This window comes from Cervus canadensis, chromosome 5 (genome assembly GCF_019320065.1).
Source record: "Cervus canadensis isolate Bull #8, Minnesota chromosome 5, ASM1932006v1, whole genome shotgun sequence".
Taxonomy (NCBI): Eukaryota; Metazoa; Chordata; class Mammalia; order Artiodactyla; family Cervidae; genus Cervus; species Cervus canadensis.
The window spans coordinates 56,127,464-56,139,084 of record NC_057390.1 but is presented as its reverse complement, the minus strand read 5'-3'; positions in this window follow the sequence as shown (position 1 = coordinate 56,139,084).

The following is an 11,621-nucleotide window of genomic DNA, read 5'->3' as shown; positions in this document are numbered from 1 at the left end:
AAAAAGCAGAATGTGCTGGAAGTTAGGATGTCAAATTCTAAGAAAATAATAAGAAAGATCAAACAGAATCAGTAATGACATCATGAAATAAAAACAGATTGGGGAGCCAAGAGGATGATTACCTTAATTTCAAACTTGCTCCACTGTTAACAAGTCTAAGAAAGGCTAAATTTCTAAAAGTCAAACACTATGCGTATAAAGTATTCTCACTGTAGTGAGTCTGTGTAGTAATGGAAGATTATACGTATTGCATATGACTTTGATAAGTTTTGTTGGCATTTAGTTTCTAAGTTGTATCTGAAATTCTTTTGTGACCCTGTGGACTATAGCCCACCAAGTTCCTCTGTCCATGGGATTTTCCAGGCAAAAGTACTGAAGTAAGTCACCATTTTCTCTTCCAGGGAAACTTCCTGACTCAGGGATCAAACTCACATCCTCTGCATTGGCAGGCAGATTCTTTACCACTGAGCCACCTAGGAAACCCCTTTTATAACTATCTAGCCATTAAAATTTTCTTTTCCCTTATAGAGTACTACAAAACATAAAGTATTATACCCCATGCTATACAGTAGGTCCCTGCTGGTTACCTGTTTTATATATAGTAAGCTTATTTATCCATTTTTATTCCCTCGTTGCCATAAGATCTTCAGTCATATTTCCATAAATTAGGGAAATATACAGCAGACTTGGCTGCTAGATTTTCAAGGGTTAAAGTCCCAACAAAAACAATAGGAATGGAAGGAAATTTTTCAAGCCATCGTGATTCTTAAAGAATGAATAGATAAACCTCTCTTTATCCAATTTGAACTGAAATGTGGGAAGCATCAGAAAAAAGAACAAATTAATTGAGTGAACTTTGAGAAATCTTCCTGAGAAATAGACTTCTTTAATGAAACAGTGAAAAACTATTTTCTTGGGCTCCAAAATCACTGCACATGGTGACTGCAGCCACAAAATTAAAAGATGCTTGCTCCTTAGAAGAAAACCTATGAGAAACCTAGAGAGCATATTAAAAAGCAGAGACATTACTTTGCCAACAAATGTCTATATGGTCAAAGCTATGGTTTTTCCAGTAGTCATGTATGGATGTGAGAGTTGGACTATAAAGAAGGCTGAGTGCCAAAGAATTGGTGCTTTTGAACTGTGGTGTTGGAGAAGACTCTTGAGAGTCCTGTGGGCTGCAAGGAGATCCAAACATTCAATCCTAAAGGAAATCAGTCCTGAATATTCATTGGAAGGACTGACACTGAAACTGAAGCCCCAATGCTTTGGCCACTGATGAGAAGAGCTGATTCAATAGAGAAGACCCTGACGCTGGGGAAGATTGAAGGAAGGAGGAGAAGGGGATGGCAGAGGATGAGATGACTGGATGGCATCATTAACTTGATGGACATGAGTTTGATCAAGCTCCAGGAGTTGGTGATGGACAGGGAAGCCTGACATGCTACAGTCCATGGAGTTGCAAAGAGTTAGACATGACTGAGCGACTGAACTGAATTTGTTTTTCCATCCTTGTCTGAGCTTCATGAGAAGTAAAACAATAGAATCTTTAAGCCAAATTTAGAATTCTAAAGCAGAGAATACCTTTAAGGCTGGTTTCATGGGCCTGCATGGGCATCAGTTTCCAGATTTCCTTTGACATGAATATATTGCTGTATCAATAAAATTGCATATAATTATCTACTGTGTTTGGATGTGAGATTGCCCTACTGAGCTTCCCATTGGAGTCAAAATGACATAGGGTAACATCCAAAAGTTCTCTAAAGAGAACACGGAATTACATCCTGGTCAGGATGTTGAACAAGCTATGTGTATGAACACATTATCAGAGCCCAGTATTTTTAAAATGACTTCTAAATGCCAGAGAGATATTTTGCTTGCTGAATGAGGATAAGGAAAACAAAAAGCTGCAAATGATACCAAAATGGTTCAGTAGTCACCAAGAACTCAGACACCTTTCTTGGGCTCAGAAACTTACATGCAACTTTAGAAATAAAGGGAGAACACAGTAAACCATTTTTTTACTCAAAAACTAATGAATTATTTGAGTTTATTGACAATTGCTTAATTTTGTTTAACCACCAGGCTAAAAATATCTGGTGACAGAAATAAGTCATGAAAAAAGTTAAATTATTTGCACACCAAAACTGATATATCTTCACAACCATCCTTACACAAAATTAACTTAATAGTTGCCATTTATTGAGTGCTTACTTTTTGCCTGAATTATTTTACCTTCACAAAACTCTCAAAACTTAGAAATCATTGCTATAGCATTACTATTTTAAAGGTAAAGCAAGGTTTAATGAGTTGACCAAGGTTAGGAAGCAAATAAATAGCAGAATCAGGAATTAAACCCAAGTATGTATACTAATAATAATTATGCTTCTAAAAACCATACCAAATATTCATAAGCAAGTAGGATGACACTGGTGAGTGAGTATATACATTGAAACTTAATTGAAGGTTTTGTGTTTACTTCTTATTCAGCACGGACTTCCCTGGTGGCTGAGATGGTAAAGAATGTGCCTTCAAATCAGGAGACCTGGGTTCCATCCCTGTATTGGGAAGATCCCCTGGAGAAGGGAATGGCAATCCACCCCAATATTCTTGCCTGGGGAATTTCATGGACAGGGGAGCCTGGTGGGCTGCAGTCCATGGGGTTGCAAAGAGGTGGACACAACTGAGCGACTGATACTTCCACACTTCTTACTTCAAGGGACTTGGTAGTTTTAAGGATTCTCAGCCTTGGTGCTATTGAACTTTTGAGTCAAGTGATTATTTATTCTAATGGGCTGCCTGTGCCTTGTTGGGTGTCCAGCAGTATCCCTGACCTAGATACTAGCAGAGTTTCCACTTGTGGTTGTGACAAACAAAAATGTCTCCAAATATTGTTGCCTAACTGAGAACAACTGATTTATATTAAAGTCACTGAGGAACCACTCAAATGACCTTTCCCTTTATTAGCTGTTCTGGCTCTAGTTTTGAGATTTCTTATGACATCAAGACTTGAATATTAATAATTAGAATAGTTGGAAACATTTCTACCGTTCATGGAAAGAAACTGTATCATAAGGCATGTTTTTAAGTTTTATTACTCAACTATTCTTTAATTGGATTGCTTTATTGCTCAACTGAAAATTCTTAACCAGAGAATTATTCAATTATCTTATCTATGTATAGCCTCTCATTTCTAAAATAAAAATCATAATATCAATTTTGTATAATATTTTTAGGGAATAAAATGAAACAATAAACACAAAACTTGTTTAACTATAACCCCGGGAGATTAAAACCATGTTCACCTTGACCATGAGCACAAGGGGAAAGTAAATCAAGGATCAGTGGAGCTCTCAGAGAGACACTTGACTCATGCCCTTACTCAGTTCTAATTATTTTATGTCTTCCACAAGTGCATCTTTCCTAAGAGAATTTTGACTCTCCATGTGTGTGCTTATTTCAAATAAGATAAAGTGTTATAAGAAAGTTATTAAAAGGAGTACTAAAATTATTGAACTGTTCTTTACAGTGAAGAAAACATGCCTATATTTTAATGGGCTACTATGAGAAAGAATGACCAGAGCAGGAACAAAAATTTTAATAGTCTATCAGCAATTTTATAAAGTCAAATATGTTGCAAAGTGCTAAAGTTATACTGATCATATACCCTGGCCTCCAGGTGATGTCACTAATTCTAGTGCAATGATAACTAGATTACTAAAAATAGGAGGATCATCTGTCTTTGAGGATCAATACTAAGGTGGTTAGATAATTATATAAAATCAATTATATAATGTCACTTATGGCATTTTATACTTAATATAATTGATTTTACATAATTATATAATTCCCTAGAAAGTAAAATTAAACTTAGGAGTCATATCTTTATGTTAGGAAGAAGTAAATTTAGGACTAATGAAAGATTCATTTACTGTAGAAATCGTCACTTCCAGAAATGACATGCACATAGCAAACTAAAGATTCTAGAAGGTTTTAGATAGATTAAAATGGGTAAGTCACAATACACAATCCTTAGATTATGAAATGTAGTGAAAAAGAAAAAAAGCAAAAAATATCACATCTTCGATCTTTACAAAGATTTTATTTTCTGCTGTTAGTTCTATAATCACTAATCAACTATTTTCTTGTATGTAACATACTAGTTATCAAGATAATATTTTATCTGCACAGACATAGAATTCTGCCAATTTTTTCTCTAAATTCTTGAAATAGCAATTGAACTAAGCTTAAGTACTTTTACTTAAAAAGTAATTTGCAATCTGTTCTTGGTACAATACCAAAACAGGTATATTTTTATCAGCTGAGAATACACACAAAGTATAATGACTTCACCATTAATATTAATAATTGAGCTATAACTCTAATGGGTCTTGTTGTCTGATTACAAAGACAGTTATGTTTAACTGTTTCAACAATGATCTGGTCAGAAACAACCCACAGTAATAAATTTGCTAAGAAAATACCTTTTAATTGTGATCTTTCAACAATATTGGCTTGTTACATTTCTACTTGGCTAAATATGACAATTTTTATGAATTTTTGACCAAGAAGATGGTCAGGAAAAAGAAGTAGGTATATTGACAGTATTTTTAAACATGAAAAATAAAGCTTATTAAATACGCCCTTCTGAGCAGGCAAATGTGAGAAATTTAAAATGTGCTTTGCCTTTCACAGCAACTTCATATTATACAGACTCAACCCTCTAATGAACTGCATTTGTTGACTCATGCAAGAAAACAAGGTAATTGTATTATCTCAACCCTTCTGACTTTTGAGCCGTGGTGTTAGAGTTATTACATTCAGTACTTGCAAATAAAAAACATATTAAAAAATAACCAAGTTATTTTGTGGAAATTGGGGCACAACCTTTTCATATAAAAAAATGAAAACTCATTGAATTGAGGAAAAAAAATATATCTATTAGGGACATTTAACTCACTAGATACATGTGAAACATCATCATTGCTCTTGTAAAGTTATCAAAGTGATTAAAAATAACACATTACAAAAATTGATAGAAAATATATTAGAATATTTAATGAATATCTATTTTAGATTTTTTTTTTGTTTCTGTAGATGATTTAACATTATCTCATTCCTTTTCTGAATATTTTTCTTCTGAATGTAATAATGAAATAAGCACATATTTACTGAACATTTATACTATATCAGTTACCTCTAAATAACAGAATAGAAACTATGTTGAGATTATTAATGAATTAGGAAAAATTTGAGTATTATTTTGAATTTTACAGCTAGCACAAAATGAATCAGGGTGGAGGATTTCAGAAATAATGTTTTAAAAAGTTCACTGTGCATGTAAATACAAAATGTTGTATCTATACCATCAAATAATAAAGCATTCTGCAATACAGTAATTAAAAGATGTGGCACTGAAAAAGGTGAGAGGGATTAAACTGCATATTCTACATATAAGCTTGAGAATGTATTAAAAATTATGTTGGCATGAGATAACATTGCTTGGGAGTACAAAGTCTGCTGGGGACAAAAATCTGTATTCTCTTCTAGTATTTACTAAGGAATTAAATAGTTGCCATAAAAATAATTTTATTTTAGAATGTTAATGCCATATAAAGTAAAACTCAGCAGTTCCTGTCTTTAAGTTTGCAAATCAATATCAATTCAGCAATTATTAATTAAGTAACTGATACAGAATTAATTCTTACAAAGGCAGTGCAAATACAATACATTTCTAATGGGTGTGGTGATTGTATTACATATTATTTTTAGAACACCAAACTATGCTCAGGAAAAACATTTCCCTTTAGTTAAGTATAGAAAAAGTGCCTGAGGGAAATTTAGATACTTTTTCCTTCCTTATCCACATAGATTTATTTTTGTAGAAATGAAAGTAATATTTAATTGGAATAATCCTGATTGGCCATTTCATATATAAATTAAGAGGCACTGTCTCCAAATCAATGAAGAGGTCTTGTCATTGTGTATTTGTACATGTTGGAATTGCCTACAGTATTTACTCTCAAAAAAATATTCACAATGAACTGGATATGTTAGCATAGTCTGCCCTAAGAACTTGACATTGTTAATAATCTGAATACATTAATAACGTTGTGGAAAGTCTATTTAACATCTAAACATCTCTATCTGACTTTGAACTGATGGTGATCTATTATAATTTATTTAAACTAAGTCCTTAGACTTGGAAAAAAGGTATACCTTTATTAACAGTCCCCTAGTATAACTGTTCAAGAGGGCAAAAACTGTTATTTTTTATTTTAAATAATACTTTCAAAAATATACCCAATGCCCAAAATAGTAACTTATCCATTATAGATGCTCAAAAATACTTGTTGAGCAAATTAATGATATAAATATTCATAGTTAACACACTTGGGTACTTACTATTTTCCAAGCATTGTGCTAACTTTAAGAGCACTGTTTTTAGTGCTCACAATCACCTATTAGTTAATACTTTTCTATTCCACATTTACAAATGAGTGTATACATTTCAGCTTTTTTACTATTTTAGGGAGTGGGGAGTGGGGAAAGTCAAGAAATTTATTTCTCTCTCTGAGGCTTCCCAGGTAGCACTAGAGGTAAAGAACCTACCTGCCAATGCAGGAGACATAAGAAAAACGGATTTGATCCCTCGGTCAAGAAGATCCTCTGGAGGAGGGCATGGCTACACTTTCCAGTATTCCCTGGAGAAGGAAATAGCAACCCACTCCAGTATTCTTGCCTGAAGAATCCCATGGACAGAGGAGCCTGACAGGCCATGGTCCATGGGATTGCAAAAGTCGGACATGACTTAGCCACTAAATCATCATCATCATCACCAGTAATCTTGTCTGGAGAATCCCATGGACAGAGGAACCTGGCAGGCTACAGTCCATGCAGTCCAAAGAGTCGAATACTACTGCAGTGACTTTTAGCACACCTAGCCTTTCTCTCCTCATCTGTAAAATAGAGATAATAAGCTTATCTGGGCTAGATTGTTTGAAAAAATGACTAAAATACAAAACATTTATCATAGTGCTAGACTAAGAGTTGACAGAATAAAACCACTAAATATATTACAATGGGTTTTCAAATTACACTCTTTTTTTTTTTTTTTTTTTTTTGCATTTTTTGATGATGGTCAAACTAAATAGAAGTCAGACATTCATATTATAGTTTTACTTGCTTGAATCAGAATAAACTTGTTATTTCTGAATGCCTAGCTAGAGAATGTGACTGCTCATTGTTTTTAGCCAATAAACCCTTAAAAGGCCATTTGAGGTAAGGATAGGAGTTCTGAGTATTGTCTAGACATTTTCTTTCAGTTAAAATCAACACAAAATAAAATTTAGAAAAAACTTTTTTAAAGAAAATATGAGGAAATCTTCAGAATAGAAGTCATTGCCTTGGATAAACAAAACAAAATACCAAGTCAATGATGCAGAGCCAGTTGTTATTCAGTTGCTCAGTCATGTCAACTCTTTGTGACCCCATGGACTGCAGCACACTAGGCTTCCCTTCCTTCACCAGCTCCCAGACCCTGCTCAAAGTCATGTTCATTGAGTTGGTGCTGCCATCCAACCATCTCATTCTCTGCTGTCCTCGTCTCCATCTTTTCCAGTGAGTCAGTGCTTTGCATCAGATGGCCAAAGTATTGGAGCTTCAGCTTCAGCATCAGGCCTTCCAATGAATATTCAGGACTGATTTCCTTTAGGATGGACTGGTTTGATCTCCTTGCAGCCCAAAGGACTCTCAGGAGACTTCTCCAACACAGACAGTAGTGGACGTTATTTTCAGAAATTTTGCCGTGCCAACATCCTCAATGTTTCCGAGAGCAATGTAATATGGAAAAACATGGGCACAGAGAAGTGAAGTGAAGTGAAGCACTCAGTTGTGTCCAACTCTTTGTGACCCCATGGGCTATAGCCTACCAGGCTCTTCAGTCCATGGAATTTTCCAGGCAAGAATACTGGAGTGGGTTGCCATTTCCTTCTCCAGGGGATCTTCCTGACCCAGGAATCAAACGTGGGTCTCCCACATTGCAGGCAGACGCTTTACCTTCTGAGCCACAAGCGCAGAGAACTCTGAGTTAAAATTGGATACAGAAGAACAAATGTGAAGAGGTTTTTTAAACACCATAACATTTTATTCACATATATTTCCCTTTTATCAATGTACATACCATTGTCTAAATAGTCTAAAGCATTATTTCTGTTAATTAAAATATACAATATTCTGACAGGAAAGCATCATGTCATATTTTTATTTTCTTTCTAAGAAGACTATAAAATCGTGACTCTTACAATTGATGGCGTTTCAGGTTTCCTGACTCAGTAGTTCATGCATTTCGATGGAAGTAAGAAGAGATTTTATACTCCACAAGTCAAAACTGTTCTTCCTTCCAGACACAAAAATTTGACTGATACCACCCACAAAGCAGCATGCTGATTACATTAGTGCCATCAGCATAACTTCTCTCAAAGATGAGTGTGTGTCAAGCTCTTTTATTATCAATATCACTTAAAGACATAAAAATGTTTAAGTATCTGTTAAAGTTCTTAGAATTCCACATATCAAATATGCATTATTGATAGAGCAAATGTTTGTGAATATTATGCATGTTCAAAGCCCTGTGAGAAACTATAAGAACTCAGTGGTGAGCAACAAAAGACAGTTTGCTCCCTCATTTCATTTGGTACTCAATGCTATGTGGAGAACAGAGTATATAGAGATGCATGTTCAGTTCAGTTCAGTTTCTCAGTCATGTCCAACTCTTTGTGACCCCATGGGTTGCAGCGCTCCAGGCCTCCCTGTCCATCACCAACTCCCAGAGTTTACTAAATTCATGTCAATTGAATCAGTGATGCATCCAGTGATCTCATCCTATTGTTCCCTTCTCTTCCTGCCTTCAATCTTCCCCAGCATCAGGGTCTTTTCAGATGAGTCAGTTCTTCCCATCAGGTGGCCAAAGTATTGGAGTTTCAGCTGCAGCATCAGTCCTTCCAATGAATATTCAGGACTGATTTCCTTTAGGATGGACTGATTGGGTCTCTTTCCAGTCCAAGGGACTCTCAAGAGTCTTCTCCAATGCCACAGCTCAAAAACATCAATTCTTTGGCACTCAGCTTTCTTTATAGTCCAACTCTCACATCCATACATGACTACTGGAAAAACCATAGTTTTGACTAGATGGAACTTTCTTGGCAAATAATGTCTCTGCTTTTTAATAAGCTGTCTAGGTTGGTCATAACTTTTCTTCCAAAGAGCAAGCAGCTTTCAGTTTCATGGCTGCAATCACCATCTGCAGTGATTTTGGAGCCCCCCAAAATAAATCTGTCACTGTTTCCACTGCTTCCCCATCTATTTCCCATGCAGTGATGGGACCAGAAGCCATTTAGTTTTCTGAATGCTGAGTTTTAAGTCAACTTTTTCACTCTCCTCTTTCACCTTCATCAAGAGGCTCTTTAGTTCTTCTTCATTTTCTGCCATAAAAGTGGTGTCATCTGCATATCTGAGGTTATTGATATTTCTCCTGGCAATCTTGAGTCCAGCTTGTGCTTCCTCTAGCCAGCATTTCTCATGATGTGCTCTGCATGTAAGTTAAATAAGCAGGGTGACAATATACAGCCTTGACGTACTCCTTTCCCTATTTGGAAACAGTCTGTTGTTCCATGTCCAGTTCTAACTGTTGCTTCTTGACCTGCATACAGATTTCTCAAGAGGCAGGTTAGCTAGTCTGGTATTCCCATTTGTTTCAGAATTTTCCAGAGTTTGTTGTGGTCCACACAGTCAAAGCCGCATTTCCAAGGCAGACCATTCAATATGACAGTAACCCAAGTCTATGCCCCAACCAGTAATGGTGAAGAAGTTGAACAGTTCTGTGAAGACCTACAAAACCTTCTATAACTAACATCCAAAAAAGATGTCCTTTTCTAACACCCCAAAAAGATGTCCCTTTCATTATAGTGGACTGGAATGCAAAAGTAGGGAGTCAAGAAATACCTGGAGTAACAGGCAAATTTGGCTTTGGAGTACAGAATGAAGCAAGACAAAAGCTAATAGAGTTTTGCCAAGAGATTGCATTGGTCATAGCAAACACTTTCTTCCAACAACACAAGAGACGACTCTATATATGGACATCATCAGGTGGTCAATACCAAAAGCAGATTGATTATATTCTTTTCAGCTAAGGAGATGTATGTTATATGAATTTAGCTAAGTAAAGGAGGTCAAAGAGTATATTCCTGAAGAAGTGAGTCTTTGATAAAGGTCTGATTGAGCCAAAGATTTTAATTTCATGGAGACGATATGGGAAATTATTCTGGGTGTTCACATTGATAGGTTCTTATTCTTATCACCATTGTGTGAATTGAATTACATATGCATATATATACATGTATATCAATATATCTATCAATCTATATGTGATTAATTTTGATCAGCTCCTGGAACATAGTAAGAGCTCACTTAGTATACTAGCTACATGCATTCTCTTTATTCTTTTTCTTTCTGTTCTAAAGTCCCCCTTCTTCTTCTAATTATCAGTATAAGCATAAAGAATAATATACTCAGAAGCCTTGTGTCATGAGACAGTATAGCTATTAAAAATGGTCTCCAGAAAAGACAGTGTGGTTCCAATGGAAAGAGAAAAAAAATAATTGTGTAAGATGGGCTACAGAGGGAGAGAGTCAATCTAGCCAGAGCTTTGTATGCTGAAAGTGAAAGTGTTAGTTGTGCAGTCCTGTCCAACTCTTTGTGAATCCATGAATAATATAGCCCACTAGGCTCCTCTGTCCATGAAATTCTCCAGTCAGGAATACTGGAGTGTGTTGCCATTTCCTTCTCCAGGGGAACTGCCAGACCCAGGAATTGATCCCCGGCTTCCTGCATTACAGGCAGATTCTTTACCATCTGAGCCACCAGGAAAGCCATTGTATGCTGAGCTGCTTTTATTAAGTTCTAATTAAGATTTCAAAAGGAAAGAGGGAAGAGTGGATATAAACTGATTATATTTGAGCTTATCCAAAATGATTCTTCCTCTGTTGAGTCACAGAGATTGGCTAGGGTCAGACTGGATGCACGTCCATCAGTTAGATATCTTGGTAGTTGTCTAGAATAAAAAGTTGTGCCATGGAGGATATAACATTTATTTTGTACTCAATAAGTATTTTATTATTTGCATATCTTGAAAATACAGATAGGTAGAAGAGCAGCACATGTAGTTATTTTGTTAAAGTGGGGTACTGTAGCTATTTATTATTATTGTAATATCTACTATCATTATTGAAATGAAATCCTGGGATGATAGAATATATAACATGTGAAGCATTCTGAGTTCCATGGAAGAAAAATAAGTAATATAAATATAAGCATTTTTCATAACCATATCAGTGTCTCATAACATTTTGTGTTAATAACATACAGTGTAATTGTATTCCTAACATAGACATTCAATACAAAATTGTTAACTGACTCATTTCTAAATTAAATACCTTCACCAATAGCTACTGTAGTATCAGACAATCACCATCAACAGCAATAGTACTCTTACTCGGGTTGAATATTATGAAAAACATTTTTAAATAGTAACTAGTAGAGAGAAAGATGGAGAAGGCAATGGC